Source organism: Dysidea avara, chromosome 9 (genome assembly GCF_963678975.1).
Source record: "Dysidea avara chromosome 9, odDysAvar1.4, whole genome shotgun sequence".
NCBI classification, from domain to species: domain Eukaryota; kingdom Metazoa; phylum Porifera; class Demospongiae; order Dictyoceratida; family Dysideidae; genus Dysidea; species Dysidea avara.
The window spans coordinates 29,035,209-29,042,378 of record NC_089280.1 but is presented as its reverse complement, the minus strand read 5'-3'; the positions used below and the strand labels follow the sequence as shown (position 1 = coordinate 29,042,378).

Genomic DNA, 7,170 nt, shown 5'->3' with positions numbered 1-7,170 from the left:
TATACAGGTTACTTATTTCTAACTGATCTCTTGAATTCTGTTCAGGGTGACTGCTCTATTAGGATGACTGCTCTATTAGAGTATCTCGATCTCGCACTTGCTACACCAAGTTGGATTTCGTGTTATAACTTCGTGGCTTTAAGTCTGATTTTTCTACACCATTGAAGAGCCTTTCTAAGATGATAACTCCATCTGTATAGCAATTTTCAAAGCATTACCCCAAGTGGTTTATCTGGTAGGCGTGGCAAGCATAATAATAATAATAATAATAATAAAAATTAGCTAATCTCGATTGCGTAATTGTTACACACTGTTGATGTTTTCGCTGTATCTTCCTGGTTTTTAGCTCGATTTCTTTCAAACCACAAAAGGTTTGAGGTTCAATTTTCAATTCAATTCAATTATTAGCTTTATAGTGCAATGTTACAGCTGTACATGGTTGTACAACAATAAAAGTGAGTTTATATACAATTGCACTAAAGGTAATCTGGTAAGTACCAGATCCCATAACTTAAATTAAGTACTTATCATTACTTATATAATTACAATTAGCTGCTGAATGCATTAAAGTTAGGTGGCTTGGGATGTTTGGAGCAGATGCTACAAGGACATGTAAAATGGAAACTATGCTGGTTGTCTGGATCGAAGTTTCTTTTCAATAGATAACCTATTCACCACCGATTTTCAGCTTCTTCCCATACGCGGTTTACCCTGTAGGCGTGACAACATATTGGTGTTATTTTCCGTGCATAATCGCTCATAACTCTTTGCCTGTTTATGGTATTCCAGCCAAAGTTGGTACAGAGATGCGCCTTTATACCCCCCTTCTGTGTGCCAAATTTCAAGGCAATCGGATAACGCGTTCGCGTTTTATAGCAGTTTTTGTAAGTGTGCGAAAAGAGGAAGAAAAATAAGAAGAAGAAAACGAAGAAACTAAGCCAATTTTTGAAGTCGCATATCTCAGGAATGCCTGAAGCGATTTCGCTCAAATTTGGAATGTGGAGTACTGAAGTTGGAGGGAATGTACACAGCAAAATTTGTCTTGTTTCATCAAGGCAGCACAGAGCTACGGAGGTGCGAAAATTGCGTTTTCTTTCTTCCTGTCAATATACTCACGGGGTTGCGCGCCGGCTTCTTGGGCCGCACGACACACTACCGTGTGTCTTGATTATTATTATTATTAATGGACAAAAAATACTTGGCAGTACAAGACTGTCAAGCTAGGCCACAGGCCTTTGAGAGTGCCCATATCTTGTTGTTCTCCATAAATCATCAAGATTCTTCTTAAACAATGCCACGGTTGGTGCAGATATAACATCTGCTGGAAGAGAATTCCACAACTTAACTACTCTGTTGGTGAAAAAATTATGCCTCACTAGCAGCCGAGATCAAAATTTAAAGAGTTTACGGTGGTGACCTCTGGTGGTATCCGTATTACTCAAAGTGAAAAATGAGGTAGGGTTGATATCATAGTAACCATTCAATATCTTGTAGGTCTCAATTAGATCTCCCCTTTGACGTCTACAATACAGTGAATATAAACCAAGTCTCTCTATACAAGTTTCGTATGGTAAATCAAATAAACTAGGTAATAACTTGGTGGCACGTCTCTGTACTTTCTCTAGGAGATCAATATCTTTCGCCAAGTAAGGGCTCCAGACCTGGATACAATACTACAAGTGAGGTCTGACATACATTTTGTACAAAAAAGTCAACAAGTCAACAGAAAAAAGTTTGAAGGACCTTCTTAGCAAACCAAGAACTTGCATAGCTTTTGCTGCAGCCTTACGACACTGTAGAGATGGTTTCAAGTCTTCAGTGCACCAAATACCAAGATCTTTTTCTTCTTGCACTTCTGTGATTTCAAAGGGTAAGTTGGTGGAACTGTCCAGCATAGAGTAGGTGAACGGAGCAGAGTTACCAATCCGCATCAGTTTACATTTAGCTATATTGAACCGAAGCAACCATGTGTGAGACCACTTCAACAATCGGTCAACATCACTTTGCAGCCTAAGGTGATCGTCAAAGCTCTGAATAACAGAATAAATTTTTGTATCATCAGCAAACATTCTTACATTACTTTCAATAAGGTCTGGGATGTCATTAACATATAATATAAACAACAAGGGCCCTAAAACAGACCCCTGGGGGACTCCACTCACCACCTGAGCCCAAGACTTATCGTATTCCAGCCAAAGTTGGTGCCGAGATGTGCCTTTATACCCCCCTTCTGTGTGCCACATTTCAAGGCAATCGGATATGGTGTTCGCGTTTTATAGCAGTTTTTGTAATTGTGCGAAAAGAGGAAGAAAAATAAGGAGAAAAAAAACGAAGAATCTAAGCCAATTTTTGAAGTCGAATATCTCGGGAACGCTTGAAGCGATTTCGCTCAAATTTGGAATGTGGAGTGCTGAAGTTGGAGGGAGTGTCCACAAATCGTCTTGTTTCATTAAGGCAGCATAGAGCTACGGAGGTGCGAAAATTGCATTTTCTTTCTTCCTGTCAATATACTCACGGGTGTTGCGCGCCGGCTTCTTGGGCCGCACGACACACTACTGTGTGTCTTGATATAATATAGCCATTTATTTTATTGACACTACAAAGTGCACAACTGTACTTGTATAGTTAAACATTTCCCGGCATTAAGACTACTGTGCATGGGTTTCAGCTTCAAATCATGCAATTTGGTTAAAGTTTTAGTGTCAGATTTTTGGAATGCTAGCTACACTTTCCCAACAGTGCATGTCAGTAGCTTCATGAATAACTTCAAAGCTCGACACTATAACTATGGTCTGTTGTGTTAACATAAATGATGTATGTGCTAAGAAGAGCACTGATTATACGTATATAACTACACAAAGTCCCTAATGTAGCTATTATCTAATCCAAAACCGCCAAGCTGTAAAAAAACAGTGCGGCCCTCAAAAAGGCTATGGTGAAAAAAGATGTAAAATCCAAGGTGGCGGCCAAGAACACAGGAAAAAATGTGGCATTTCCTGTAGCAGGATATGTGCAGGAAATTTACAGGACAGGTGACATTTCCAGCACATATCCGGGAGATGGAAATGTACAGGAAATTTGCAAATTTCCTGTACATTTCCTACTACATGATAGGGCACAATTTCCTGCAGATTTCCTGCACTGGACATATGAAATTTCCTACAGATTTCTTCTATAAGGTATTTATGAAATTTCCAATACATTTCCTCTATACAATATCTATGGAATTTCCTATAGATTTCCCCTATACAATATCTATGAAATTTCCTGTAGATTTCCTCTATACAATATCTATGAAATTTCCTATAGATTTCCCCTATACAATATCTATGAAATTTCCTACAGATTTCCCTTATACAATATCTACGACATTTCCAACAGATTTCTTCTATACAGTATTAATGAAATTTCAAATACATTTCTTGTACAGTATCAATGAAACTTATACATGTGGTAAAAACTGTAAACAATAATATCTACATGGTATTACATTATATACATGTACACAGTTACAAGGGTATAGTATAGCTACAAGTTAGTCACATAGTACAGTACCATATATCAGATTTTGTGACCCATCACGAAATTTCTTTTGCTTGGGACAAAGTGTGATCACCTGGGCTGAACCTGTTTAATTGACTACCATCTTTATCATCATATCAGCATGTTTACTCCTTAAGCTTGAGTTTTAACTTTCATTAGCTCATCGTGTCACTCCTTGCTAGATGTCTCTCTGCTCTCTTGGTGTATCGATGTCACTTAATATCTTCTTGATTGATAGCTATTTCCACCTTGCCCTTAAGTTCGGCATATTACAGCTGCTCCACTTTATTGAAGTTTCTGCAAATTGTATAATGTAAATGAATGCACGGTATAATACACATTAACAAAAAAATGCAACCTAAACTACAATATAACTATTTTTCTTGGACATTTAAGAAAGTTGAATGATGCAAGATTACTGAAAACAGATCCAGTGTAACCATACGAAAAATGTTTGTGGTCAGGGCCAACAAATATGAAAAACTGAATACATTAATACTATGCATAGAATACACATTAATAGTAGGATCTAATGTATTTCGCAGACTGGACTCGCAGACTGGACTCGCAGACTGGACTCGCAGACTGGACTCGCAGACTGGACTCGCAGACTGGACTCATGCACTGAACTAAACAGCTTCTTAACAGTTATCCGGGCATTATCTAGCTCCTGTACCACTGGAAACACCATTATCAAGCTAAAACTGTTGAAGCTGCTCTTCCTACAAAGTTACAGAGTTCGCGAATGCACTAATTTAATAGAATGTTTACAAAACATGTGTACTTGTGCATACTAGCAGTGGTGGAGGCTATTGTAGTTGCGTAGGATTAATTCCTTTGCTGCTTTACTGCTTAGTACTAGTGAATAGGCTACTGTGAATGACCAGAAGTAAATACTTAGCGATGTTGTTAGTATTGCGCTATCCGCTTAATGCTGCCCGCTAAGCTAGTTTACATCTAAAAATATGTTGTCACTATATAGACTGTGTAGAAAAGGCTATGTGTAGCCTATATCTAACTATTTATGCACTATTATAACGTCTTGTAAATATTCTAATAAATTAGTACACGTGCGATATTTGTGACTTTGTAGGAAGAGCAGCTTCAGTAGTTTTAGCTTGACATTAGTGTCTACAGTGGTACAAGAACTAGGAAATTCCTGGATAATTGTTAAGAAGCTGTTTCTAACTTAGTGTGAGTCCACTCCACAAAATACATTAGGCCTATTAGTAGCAGGTTGGCAGCTATTCTTGAAAACTAGCTCCTTAAGTGGCTGAAATACAGCAGAATCAATACCAAAACCTTTGGCTGGCTGTTGAAGGCCATCCACCACTGATTCTCATGAAGCGAGGTCCTCGTGTCAAAGCCAGAAAATGTGACTAGAGCCTGACAGGGCACCCAGAAAACATAACCTCAAGAAACCAGTTTTGAGCATCAAAATCGCCGGATAGTTTGATAGTGTAGCTACCCACTAGAGGTGGTCATTCAATTTCCCCTGGTGTATAATTTGGATCCGCTTTCTAAAATCAAGTTACAAATAATGGTAAAGTACTGTGTGGTATTATGTTCAATCCAAATGCACCTGGGAATGCATACATACTACTCAAGGTACTACTTAGCACAATTACTGTAGGCAAGATATGAGCAATGTAGGATATAAGGTTACACATATTTTGAACAGGATGTCTGTTTGTGGCCTTGTTTAATGATACACCACAGAATAAACACATACTACAAACAAATACATAATTACAAACAAGACTTGTAATCACAAAAGAGAACCTCACCTACAGACCAGGTGACACATCAACAACATTCAGTAACAGCTCAAACTCAATTGTAGGTTGGCATCCTGAGGTCCAATGGACTTTTTCAACAGGTGCTATAGTCTTAATGATGTTCACCATCTTGGCAAAGCTACCATTCTCTTAATATATCTGGTGATACATTCTGCTGACGAGTAACACTATATTTATCTCCAGACATACTACTCTATTGATGAGTGCGATTTTGATAACCTGGATATAATAAATATTTGTGTACTGGACTAGGCGACTCTAAATGATGCCCACCTTGTTTTCCTCCACCAAGTTGTAGTAAGAAGAGCTTGTTTGTTTCCTCACATTAGAAGCAGTGGCAATAATACCACTCCTTTTCACATACCCATATGGAATTATAGCTGTTAAGGTAGGCGGGTGATGTGCGAGTAGTAACTTGAGTCCAGAACCCCTCGAGTCGAGACGGCCGCTTCACTGGCATTCTTTTATGTCACTACTTGCTTGCGGAATCTTCTCTTTCTCTATGTCACAGAAGAACACGTCGATTCTCTCCAACTTTCTGCCAGCACCTGCCAACGTCGCCATTTTAATGTTCCCGCGCAGCATAACAAACGCCTCAACTTTTGTCAGAAAAAAACTATTAAGTTGCGCGCTTAGGTTAAAATCGATCGGTTAAAATTCTTGCTCTTTGCGACCCACCCAACCTTTTACTCTAGAAGAGAAAGAGAGTATCTTCCCTCATATTATGTACAGCTAGCTAAATATTATACGTAGCTATACCATAGATTATATAGAGGGCTATAATCTATGGTTTTAAACTCTAGTGCACCAGGGGCGGATCCAGGGGGGGGGGGGCTTTGGGGGCTGAAGCCCCCCCCCTTCATATTTAGGCTTTACTTGATCAATATGCTGAGTATTATAATGAAATTTTGTCTTAGCATAATTAGGCCCCTATTTGGTGATTATTAGTTTCTCATCCAGCCTTTCTAATTATTATGATGCGGGCGGGAGGGTATTACCATTATGCCATTATTTTCACACTGATGTACAGACCTTGTTCAAATTGTCTTTCCTTCGTACTACAAACATTTCCTTCACTAGCTGATTCTACTTTTCGTAATCGCCAACTGTTTTTCTTTCTTCTGCTTTTTGTCATTTATAAATTAAATTAGGTTTAACTTCTAGCTAGAGATCGGGGAGGATGGGAGTGCCATTAGGGCCGGAATTAAAAAAAGATGTTATTAAATATTTATAAAAAAAAACAAAAAAAAAACAGTCAACTGAAAGCGAAGTCGATAGAACACGATTGCAACTGGCACTGCAGCAATTTGCTAAGGAAAACAACAGTTCTCCTGGCGATATATAGCGCATTGTAGCGTTTATCAACAAAAAATTATAAGAGTTTGGCATCACATGTTTTTCTGAGCATGCACAGTGTAATAATGGCTTACCATGCGGTAGCTTAAGAAGGATGCGGGCGGTGGATGAGAAACTAATAATCACCGAATAGGGGCCTTATATGATCACTAATAATACAAATACTCATAAAACCACCTTATAAACATCTTTCCAAGGTATTGTCAGTGGATTTATGCTAACGTTTATGCAACAAGGACCCGGATCAGCATTGGAGGTGTACAAGATCGAGATACTCTAATAGAGCAGTTAGCTAACTACTCTAATAGAACATTCACTGGAAACATGTAGTTGGTTCTGTTATGGAATTTTTCCAAATCTGCCTGTACCTATGCATACAATAAAGTGCATTGGTTTGTTTAAAGGGCTTCATTCATCTACTTGTGTAGTTAATATGTATGGCAATACTTAATTCAGGTACATAATTTCCATT

General features: G+C 38.4%; 1 long non-coding RNA gene across 1 annotated transcript; it reads right to left on the bottom strand.

The window, feature by feature from the left end:
• Positions 1–3,382: 3,382 nt before the first annotated feature.
• LOC136266129 (uncharacterized) lies at positions 3,383–5,660 on the bottom strand. Its single transcript, XR_010705924.1, has 3 exons — positions 5,616–5,660; positions 5,331–5,561; positions 3,383–3,840 (listed from the first exon to the last, which is right to left on the bottom strand). It is a non-coding gene; the product is annotated as an uncharacterized lncRNA (long non-coding RNA).
• Positions 5,661–7,170: the final 1,510 nt, after the last annotated feature.